This window comes from Humulus lupulus, chromosome 2 (genome assembly GCF_963169125.1).
Source record: "Humulus lupulus chromosome 2, drHumLupu1.1, whole genome shotgun sequence".
Classification (NCBI taxonomy): Eukaryota; Viridiplantae; Streptophyta; class Magnoliopsida; order Rosales; family Cannabaceae; genus Humulus; species Humulus lupulus.
In genome coordinates this window covers 133583101-133594731 of record NC_084794.1, presented here as the reverse complement: position 1 = coordinate 133594731, position 11631 = coordinate 133583101, and the positions used below count along the sequence as shown (strand labels likewise).

At 35.1% G+C, this 11631-nt stretch overlaps 1 non-coding gene across 1 annotated transcript; it reads left to right on the top strand.

Moving 5' to 3' along the window:
• The first annotated feature begins 8209 nt into the window (after nucleotides 1-8209).
• LOC133820279 (small nucleolar RNA R71) lies at nucleotides 8210-8316 on the top strand. Its single transcript, XR_009886700.1, has one exon. It is a non-coding gene; the product is annotated as a small nucleolar RNA R71 (small nucleolar RNA).
• Nucleotides 8317-11631: the final 3315 nt, after the last annotated feature.

Genomic DNA, 11631 nt, shown 5'->3' with positions numbered 1-11631 from the left:
TGATCCAACTAAGGTTGAAGCTAGCCAAGCTTCATCTTCGAAAGCTGGAAATAAGAGAAAAGATGGATAAAAAAAACAACCCCAAGCCTGCAAAGGCTGCAAAGACGAGTGCACAGATGCCTAAGGGGATAAACAAGAAAAATAAGTAAGGTAAAGATAAGTGCTTTCACTGCAAAGAGAAGGGGCATTAGAAACGAGATTGCTCCAAGTTTTTAGCAGCAAAAAACAAAGGTAATGATTATAGTTCATTTATCTTAGAACACATGTGTTTTAGAGAATGATAAATCCATTTGGATTATTGATTCTCGATCTACTAACCATGTTTGCAACTCTTTACAGCTTCTTGAATCATGAGAGGAAGTGGACGAAGGCAGATTAAAGCTTAAAGTTAGGAACAGAGCATTCATTGCGGTACAAGCTAGAGAAATAGCTCGCCCGAAGTTCGGAAATAAATACTTAATTTTAAATGATGTATTTTTTATTCCGAATTTAAGTAGAAATTTAATTTTAGTTTCCATGTTGCAATTAGAACAATTTTTTATGAATTTCACAAGTTCTAATATATCTATTTCATTCAATGGAGCACAATTGTGTATTGTATGTTTTAAAAATGGGATTTATATTCTACAACCTAACGAACTCCTCGCTCTTACCAATGATTTATTCAAAGTAGCTAAATCTAGGACCAATAAACATCAAAAGACCGATAATGATAATATGACGTATTTATGGCACTTGAGACTAGGTCACATTGGCTATGATAGGATTCAAAGACATACAAAGGATGGGCCTTTGAGGGAACTCACCTTAGGTGAATTACCTGTCTGTGAATCTTGTCTAGAAGGAAAACTGACCAAGCATCCATTCTCTGCAATGGGTGATAGGGCCAAAGAACCACTTGGACTTGTGCATTCAGATGTTTGTGGACATTTGAATGTACAAGCCAGGAGTGGTTTTGATTATTTCATCACGTTCATTGATGATTACCCTAGATACTCATGTCTTTACCTAATGCATAGGAAATCAGAAATGTAACGCCCTTGATAACCAAGACTGTTACACTGTATGTTTATAAAGGTGCAAGACTCGCTAACCAAGTCATTTAGTTAAAAATGTGTCACTAAAACCATTATTGAACTAGGGTTAAAATATTTTGGTCATAAAGGGTACATTTCATTTAAATAAATAATTCATACATGGGATCCCAAAAGAAATAAAGTTTAAAGTACAGTTTAAAAAATTTCAGGGTATATACGATTACTGGCCACTCTAAGGGCAAAATAGACATTTAAGGTTCCCATGTTCCTGTCCATCCCTCGACCGTGGCAGCCGAGCAGCTGACTATGTACATTCCGCCTCTAGAGCTCTCCAAATCAGGGTTGATCCAGCTAACCCTTGCCTTTACCTGCACCACGTAGCACCCGTGAGCCAAGGCCCACCAAGAAAACCATAACATCATAGCATGAACAATATCAATAATCAAATAATTCATTAAGCATAATCAAACACTTAGCAGTCCATAACACTCACATAGTCAGCGAACATAATCAGTAAATCCACAATGTAATATTCAGATATCCAACATATCATATTCATCAAATTAACATTAATAACCAAGTCGTACAATAACCAGGGTCGACGCCCTTAGGTCGCACCCTCTGTTTATCCCACTAACCCCGGTCTACTTAAACCAAGCTCAGTGAATATTAAGCTATCCTCAGCTACCAGTGGCTGAGTCGCGCCTGTGCACCAATATTAATTCTGACACTCTTTGGCCGTTTATTTCATGTTCACTTGGCATAATACCATTATACAATAATGCATACAGGTATAGGGAACCATTAGTCCCAACATAATCATACAATCGGGTGCAGTTCTCTTACCTTTAATTCCAAACGCTCTGATTATGAGAAATGACCCCTTGAGCACGATCCCTTTCCCGAGACCTAGCGTACACCTAGTCACAACCAAGATAAGGGGTTTCCATCAATAATAATTGAATAAAGGTTTTCAGACCAAATTCTAGCCTTCGGAACATTGAATTCCACCAAACACGGTAGTGGAATCGATCCCGAGCATTCTAGGTTAAGTTCCCGCACCTAAAACCTCCTCAAAGCCAAAAAAAAATGCTCTTAAGAGCCACGACTCTAATCCCTCCATGCTGCAACCCGCCTCCCATCAGAGGCCCAACCTCCCCATGCAGCAGACACACGTTGCAGCCCTACACACCCCATGCCACGACCCGCCCTTCATTTCAGCTCCCATCTGTTCTAGAGGGCCGCGACACACCAAGAACAGAACTGCGCCCCGACCCCTTCGAACCAAGAAAAATCCTCATTTAGAACCACTAAACCTCAACCAAATCAACCCAAAACCATCCCAGTAACATAATTTAACCATCACAAACACCCTAACATGTTCCCAGTAGCAAAACCCAACAAGAACCTAGCTTAAATCCTCATCCCAAAACTTCAATTCATTCTTCAATATCAAGAACCCAAGAACACTTATAACCCAGCCAACAACTACAGCATTAAACAGCTAAAATCATAATTCAAAACTTACCTCAACTTCTGTTTGAACCACCAGATTGCTACTGAATTAGTCCCCAAGATTCCAACTCAAATCCTTGAGTTTCTACCCGAAATTTCCCTTGGTTTCAATGGTTTAGCTTGAGAGAGAGAGTTTGAGAAAGAGATGAGTGAGCTGAGAGAAGGAGAAGGGTTGGTTTAGGAGTTTCTACTTATTTCCTTATTTTTGTTTTATCTAACTTAAGTTACTTAAGTTAATCCCGAGGCTCGGGGTACCAAAACGTCCCCGAGGGAAAAATGGTAAATTTCCCCAATATTCCCTCCTAAACTCTCTAACTTCAAATATATCTCCAATTATTTATTTTCACAACCCGATAACCTAAATAAATATCTAATACCCAAAATACCCCTTGACTCGCCCCGAGTCAAGTATTGGGTCTTGTTGTGACTTTCCCGCTAATTGGCTCCCTAGGATTGCCTCAAGCTGTATGCTACAAATATATCCACATAATAATGTGGTCTCCACAATTATAACATATAATCACATTTATTCCCTCAACGGGCCAAAATTACAAATATGCCCCTTTAAGTTAAATAGGGCCCACATGCATACTAATACCCGTAAACATGCATTTCATATATCCACATAATAATATAAGCATGCTTATCATAGAATCATGCATTAAATCATTAAAATCACATATAAACTAATTACGCCCTCCCGACACACTAATAAAGGCCCTTAAGCCTTATTAGTGATTTTTGGGTCGTTACAAGAAACATTTTCAAAGTTTCAAGAATTCCTAGTAATGGCTCAGAACCAATTAGGTAAAACGTTAAAGATCTTGCAATCTGATAGGGGTGGAGAATATTTGGATATGCAGTTCCAAGATCATTTAACTGAACTTTGGATTTTATCACAACTTACTACCCTAGGTAATCCGCAACAAAATGGTGTATCAGAACGCCGAAACATAAATTTATTGGAAATGGTTAGATGCAGGCTTAATTACTCAACTCTACCAACTTCATTATGTGGGCATGCAATTGAAATCGCAAACGACATTCTCAATGTCGTGTCGTCTAAATCAATCCCCAAAATACCTTTAGAATACTGGAATGGTCGTGAACCTTGCTTAAGCCATTATAGAATCTCGGGGTGTCCCCCCCCCCCCCCCCCCACGTCTTGAGGAAAAAGGAAGGAAAGCTAGAACCATGAACTGAAGTTTCCATGTTTGTTGGCTATCCTATAGGTACTTAGGGTGTACTTTTCAATAGTCATTAAGAAAAGAAAGTGTTTACTTCTACGAATGCTACTTTTCTGGAAAGGGACTTTGTCCAAAACTTCAAACCACGCAACAAAGTAGTTTTAGAGGAGATGGTTGAAGAATTGACTCCAACCAATGTTCCATCATCATCAACGAAAGTTGATGATGAAATTCCCACTCTTCATGTCCAACTGACGCAAGTCTATTTAAATAAAGATAGTACCACTGTTCTTGAGCAAACAGTCATAAAGCCTTGTCATAGTGGGAGGGTTTCTAGGAACCCAGTTCGCTATGGTATGGATGGTGAAACCAATATGGTTGTTTGTGACACTAGTGATGATGATTCATTGTCTTTCAAACATGCAATGGCTAGCCTAGAAAAGGAACTATGGCTCGAAGCCGTGAAATAGGAAATTTAGTCCATCTACTCAAATTTTTTCTAGGATCTTGTGGAAGCACCTAGTGACTTTAGGGTCATTAGGTGCAAGTGGATCTACAAGAAGAAACGAGGTGTTGATGGAAATATCGAGACTTATAAAGCTCGATTAGTGGGAAAGGGTTATACCCAAAGAGAAGGCGTGGACTATGAGGAAACTTTTAGTCTGGTAGCCATGCTCAAGTCCATTCGCATCCTCCTATCCATAGTAGGCGCTCTCGACTATGAGATCTGGAAAATGGACGTCAAGACAACTTTTCTTAATGGAAAGCTTGACAAAGTCATTCATATGGATCATCCAGAATGATTTAAAGTAGCTGGACAAGAAAGAAAAGTTTGCAAGTTGAATTGGTCTATTTATGGACTTAAGCAAGCTTCTCGTTCCTAGAACCTTAGGTTTGATGAAAAAATCAAAACCTATGGCTTTGACAAAATATTGATGAGCCTTGTGTTTACCAACTTAAGGCAAATCAAATAGTGGTATTCCTGGTTCTTTATGTAGATGATATCTTACTCATTGGAAACAATGTTAAGAAATTATCAGATGTGAAGAATTGGCTGAGCACTCAATTCCAGATGAAGGATTTGGGTAAAGCAAGTTATGTTCTAGGTATCTAGATCATTAGGGATAGAAAGAAGATACTTTTAGCTCTATCTCAAGCAGCTTACATAGATAAAGTGCTTGAACATTTCTCAATGACAAATTCCAAGAAAGGACATTTACCGTCCCACCATGGAATTCATATTTCAAAGAAGCAGTCTCCCCAGACTCCTGAAGAGGAAGATGCAATGAGAAAAGTTCCTCACGTATCTGCAATTGGAAGTTTGATGTATGCCATGTTGTGTACTAGACCAGATATCTGCTATGCAGTGGGAGTAGTGAGCAGGTATCAGTCAAACCCATGATCGAAATATTGGATAACAGTTAAGCATATCATGAAGTATTTAAGGTGGACTAGGGATTATATGTTAGTCTACAAGGGTGGTGTTCTGAACCCTGTAGGCTACACTGATTCAGATTTTCAGACTGGTGTCAATGACAGGAAGTCTACTTCTTGAATGGTGTTTACTTTTGGGGGTGGAGCTGTGATATGGAGAAGCGTAAAGTAGTCTGTAATACCAGATTCCACCATGGAGGCTGAGTACATAGCTGTGTCAGAAGCAGCTAAGGAAATAGTCTGGCTAAAGAAGTTCTATTTGGATCTTGGTGTTATTCCAGAAATGGATAAACCGCTTGTGTTGTTTTGTGACAATATAGGAGCGATAGCCAACTCGAAAGAACCTCGTAGTCATAAGAGGAGTAAGGATATAGAAAGGAAGTATCACATTATTCGAGAATATGTGGCCAGGGGAGATGTGAAGGTTATAAAGATTGCATCTGAAGACAATCTTGCAGATCCGTTTACAAAGACACTACCAGAAGCTACATTTGATAAGCATATCAAGGAAATGGGATTAGTAGAATTATGGCATTAGTTTCAATTAGTGCAAGTGGGAGTTTGTTGGGGTTTTATGCCCTAATTAAAACTCAATTTATTTTTAATCTCATTTTATTATCAATAAAAGAATAGAAATCATTCTTTGACTTGGTCAATCACTTTGCTCACATGTTTTATTTTCATGATTAGTTGTTTAATATAAACTTCTATTAAATCCCGAGCATATAGCTAATTGTATTTATAGTGATGTAATCACATTGGAATATAAATATGATTATATGTTCAAATATAAGTTAGTCATAAGAGTAGTCAGTGCACAGGATTTACACTAACTTGTCAATCTATGATATGATCTACTTACACATTGCAGTGTTATGTTATTTCCAGAACATTAGCAAAGTAGATAATATCAGAAGTATTTGTTACATCTGACTAGATTGATATTGACAGTATATAGGATAAATAAACATACAGTTATTATCTATTCTAGCCATATCATATAGTTGACCATAGGTCAATTCAATCTCAATTCTGAGCGGTTAGTATTCTAACTGATTGTATTATTTGAGTTCTTTGACTTATTCGTTACCAGCTTACCCTACGGACTACCCCATACTTACATCTTGGGAACTTGGTAGTATAATTGAGTGGGAGTGTTAATCATAGATATGAACATCTATAGCTTCTGATGAAGAAGTGAAATGATGGTTTCCTTTTAGTTTGGTTCAAGGTGCTAAAAGATAGAGATCTTATTTCAGTAATTAATATTAGTTTACTGAAATATCATTTACAAGGAACTAAATGTTTTAAGGATAAAATACAATGAGGGGTAAAAGGGTATTTTAGTCCCAACTCATTGTAGACCATCTATAGAGGATTGAGTGACAATTATGTTTGTAGAAATGGATAATTAATAGCGTATCTATATTTGTTATAGAGCGTTCTATGAATTCAAGAGTGTAATTCTGAGTCTTTAGTGGAGTCACGAGGAATTAATAAGTTAGTAAATTTAATTGTTAGATTTATGATAGTTTATTGGAGCTTGATTTCATAGGCCCATGGTCCCCACTATACATTGGATAAAATCATTTAGATAGTCTTAATTAATTGATTTAATTATCAATTAGAAGTATCAAAGTTGATCAGGTCAATTTTTGATAGTTTCACAGAGTTATACAATTTAAAAAATAAAAGATAAATTAGGGCAGATTTATTAATTAAGATAAATTGGTATCTAAATTAATAAATAAGTTTAAATCAAGGTTCAAATTATAAATAATTAATTTGATAAAGGATTTGAATAATTATTTAATTAATTAAATCAATAGAAAATAATATCGGCATTGATTTTAAATCCAACGGGCTTATAATTAAATGGGAAATTTCACAGGCCTAAAGCCCGTGATAATTTCGACCTAGGGCTGATTATTGGTTATTATTTTATTAATTTTTTTAATTAAATAAATGAACGAATTGAGTCTATAAAAGGAATGCTAAGAGAGAGTTGAAAACATAAGTTCAGATTTCTGAAACACAAGTTTCTGATAGGTTTTAGATTTAATCTAAACATAAGTCATTTTTTAAGCCTCATTGTTCTTTTTATCTTCTTCTCTTTGTATCTATCTCATGCGTTGAGAATTGTCCACTCTAGTCTAGGTGATTCTATGGATACTTTGGAAGGCTTTGAAGAAAATTGAAGATCGGTTCAGTTTCTTGGTAATACTATTCGATAGAAAGGATACAAGGGTTAGAGAAACTGAAAGAAAGACTCTATTATTTTGCTGCGTATAATGTAAGTATTCTTATCATTATTTCTCTTTGTATTCAATTTTAGAAACATTTTATAGGTTGTCTCATATTAACTTGTTTAATATTAGATCTACATGAAAATAAATAAATATCTTGTATAAGTTTCCTAACAATTTACTTTTTCATTGAATTCTCCAAATAGCTTGTTTGAGAAACTTGTGGAGGAGGAGGTTGAGCTCTTGCTTGTTGACAAAAACCTGGTGGATATGTAGGCTTATTTGGCATGGCTGCAACACTTGAACTAGCCCCTTGACCTCCCCAAGAAAAATTTGGATGATCCCTCCAACCCGGATTGTAAGAGTTTGAATATGGATTGTTGCGGTTGTCATTTTGATTCCCCAAGTAACAAACTGAAGAGGGATTAGAAAGACAACTATCAAATGTGTGCCCTCCTCCACAATAAACACAAGAAACATTTTCTACTTGGCCCATAGGAGCTAGTTGCAAGTTACCCCCATACTCATGGTCTTCAAAATGTTTGTCATAGATGAAACCTGAGCGTTCAAAGCTGTCAAAGCATCTACTTCATGCATACCCGCTTCTTTTCTTCCCATTGGGGCTCTAGAATTAGACCATTGGTAATTATTGTTGGAAATCCGCTCCAAAATCTCATATGCTTCATTGTAGGAATTATAGAGAATAGCCAAATTTTTTGAAGCATCTAACACCATGCGAGTGGAAGCATTTAGACCATTATAGAAAGTTTCCATTTGAATACAATGGGGAATGCCATGATGTGGACATGTCCTCAATAACTCTTTGAACCTTTCCCAAGCGTCAAATACCGACTCATCCTCCAATTGCTGAAAAGATATAATCTCATTCTCATACTTAGCATTTTTTGTTGGCGGAAAGTACTTCATCAAAAACTTCTCCGCTAACTCATTCCTTTAGTCACTGAGTCGGAAGGAAGTGTATTCAGCAAAGCTCTAGCTCTGTCCCTTAGAGAAAAAGGAAACAACTTCAACCTCAAGGCTTCTTCAGTAACGCCTTGCAACTTGAATGAATCACTCACCTCCAAAAATGAACGAAAATGGAGATGAGGATCTTCTATAGGCAGCCCACTAGATTGACCCACTGTCTCCAACATTTGGAACATCATAGGCTTCAACTCAAACTGAGCAGCTTGAATTTCGGACCTAACAATACTAGGATTCATCTCATTAAACACTGGGGCAGCGTACTCCCTTATGGTTCTTTCTCTATCATCGTCAATAACAATTGCATTAGCGGCATTCAAAGCATTGGCTGCTTCATTAACAACTCCCACAGGCGCATTAAGCATGGGTTGAGCTCTAATTTCCTCAACCCCTTCACCTTCTTGAGCCATAGCAAAGTGAGGTTGAGCCTGTTGTTCCCTTAGCCTTCTTTGAAATATACGTTCAATCTCAAGGTCAATAGGGGCTAGCTCAAAGTCTTGATGCTCATTCATGCAATGGAATCAATCTAGCAAAGCACGAGATCAAGCAAACAAGATTAGTGCAAACTAAGAAAAACAAATTGCAAAGTAATGAATAATACACAAAATTTTAATTTCAATCCTTGACAATGGCGCCAAAAACTTGTGATAATATTTAATCAAATATGTGCAAGTGTACACAGTCATAAACACAAGTAATAAAGTGATAAGTATACAAGATCGTCTCCATAGGGATTGCAAATTAAAACTAAATGCGTCAATTAATTACCAAAAAATTACACAAGAGTAACCAAATTAAATTGTTTTGATTTTTGTAAGCTAACACTACTTGGAATCAACTAAAAATGCTAAAAAAATAAACTGCAATGCTAATATGAAAGTGAGATAAAATCGATTGGTTAAAATAGGCTTGAATTATTAAGGGTGTGATTGGTTGGGGATTTGGAAATGATTTTATGTTTTTGAAAACTTAAAATTTGTGGGACCTACCAAAATATTTGATTGGTAGAATGTTTTTTAAAACTATATCCTAATCAGAATTCTAATTTTGTGTTGTAATTTAGAAAACAACAATTTTGCGTTTTCTCTGTTTTGTGATTTTTTCTCCAAAAACTTAAAATCAAAATCATGATTTGTTTGTTCTCTCTACTCCTATCCTTTGTATCATTACTTGTATTTATTTATTTTTTTGCCAATTTTTATGACTTGAGTATGTTCCCACTAGTAATAAGGTGTTTATGGAACATTTTATGACATTTATGCACAATTCAAAAATAACTTGTGCTTGTATTTTTATAGATGACAATGCAATATTGTTATAAATTTAATCAATAATTATTATTAAATTTTAATTTATCAATATAATTAAATTTTACTTAATTAAATTTATTGATAAATCAAAATTTAATATTATACAACCTATGTATATAAAATATATAAAATTAAAATAATATTCAAATTCAGCTGTTCCAATCACATATTCAGTTTATGTTATATTTTCAAATTTAATACCAATCACACATTCATTTTTTTAAAACTCAAAAACAGTTTACTGACATTGAACCAATCACATTTTCAGAAACATGATTTTAGTCACTAAATTCAGATTTTCATTTTAGAATCTCACTTTTCAAACATACAGTTTTCTAATCGCGAACCAATCAGACCCTAAATCCCTCTATGTCAATTCACCTATACATTTTACTGCAGCAAAATCTTAGCAAATTACCCAAATTTAACAAGAATTCAAAACACGTTCATGAAACTTTTCCAAGACCCATGATATTAATTCTTCCACCTAATTGAACATATTTCTATGCCAATCAAGTTAAAGAACCCATAATTAAGCACCAATTCATCATTGTTACACAAGGCAAATAACATATTCCTATGTTATTCTCTATTTTTCAGCTAAGGTACAAAACCTTCTTTTCTCTCTTGCCAAAAATGCCCTCCAAGCACTCCACATGAGCCTCCTCCTTTTTGTCTAGAATATTCCTTCTAAAATGCAGCTAATATTCTAATTTGTTGCCACCTCACCACTCTTTCACAAATCAATTAATGAAATGTCACTTATTTTTCCCTTATATGTTGACTTCTTCTCTTTGATTCCTGCTGAAAATACTCCAGCAAAACTTCTTTTACTCCAGCAAACCTAATATTTTAGCATACAATAAACAAAATAGAGACTTTTCACTTTTCATTATTTTCTTTGGACAATTTCATACCTAAATTCCTTAATTTCTACCTTCAGCTCTAAGACACCAAAAAGGACACAAGAACATAAAAAGTAAAGAAATAACTAAAAAATAACAAAATACACAAGCATCACTCAACCTAATTCTAAAATTATAAGCTCAAAAGTATGAAAAATAACTATTTATTCAAGAGTTATCAATACATCATCCACTGGGACTGCTCTAATAAGTATGTTTATGTAATGAGTTGGGTGTCTTGTTCTCTAATATAAAAACTCTATTGTCCAATTTTCTAGGACAACTCTATTCCATGTTGTTCACCTTGATAATGAAGCAACCCTTAGGCTAGACAATGCGCTTACATGGGTAGATGAGATCCCTCTACCTATCTTTAATAATCATTTTGCATTATCAATGATGAGTCCTACTCTTTTTTTCCAAAATAATAATAATAAGGAAAATAATGTCAGGTTTTCAATAAATATATTTTTGCTATTTATTTCGTTCAAATGGTATGGATGTTTATTTAGTTTAAATGTTTGATTTTTTTTTATTGAAATAAGAGACGATATGGGTAGAAAATGAATGTAAGCTGATAGAATATCCATAGAATATACACTAATATAAAAAATGGTCTTTTTGATACCCTATGCATGATATAAAAAGGTTAATATGTCACCTAAGTGTGTAGCGTAAAAGTTTAAGATGTAATAATGCAGATGATACTATGTCAAACTCGCACAAAAGCCTAAGATGTATAACACATAACATACTATGTCAAACTCGAACTACTACAAGAAATGCTTTTTGTGCCACAACAAACATGAAGCAAAAGGAATTTTTGTGCCACATATATTTCTGGCACAAAAGGTAAAGACACAAAAGGGTACTTATTGCGCCACACCTAGCATTTTTTGCACCACGCCTAGCATGGAGCAATACATATTTGTTTTTTTTTTTTTAAATATGCAGAAATCAAAATGCAAGAACAAAAACGTGAAAACAACAAAAAATCGAATAAAAGGAAGTCA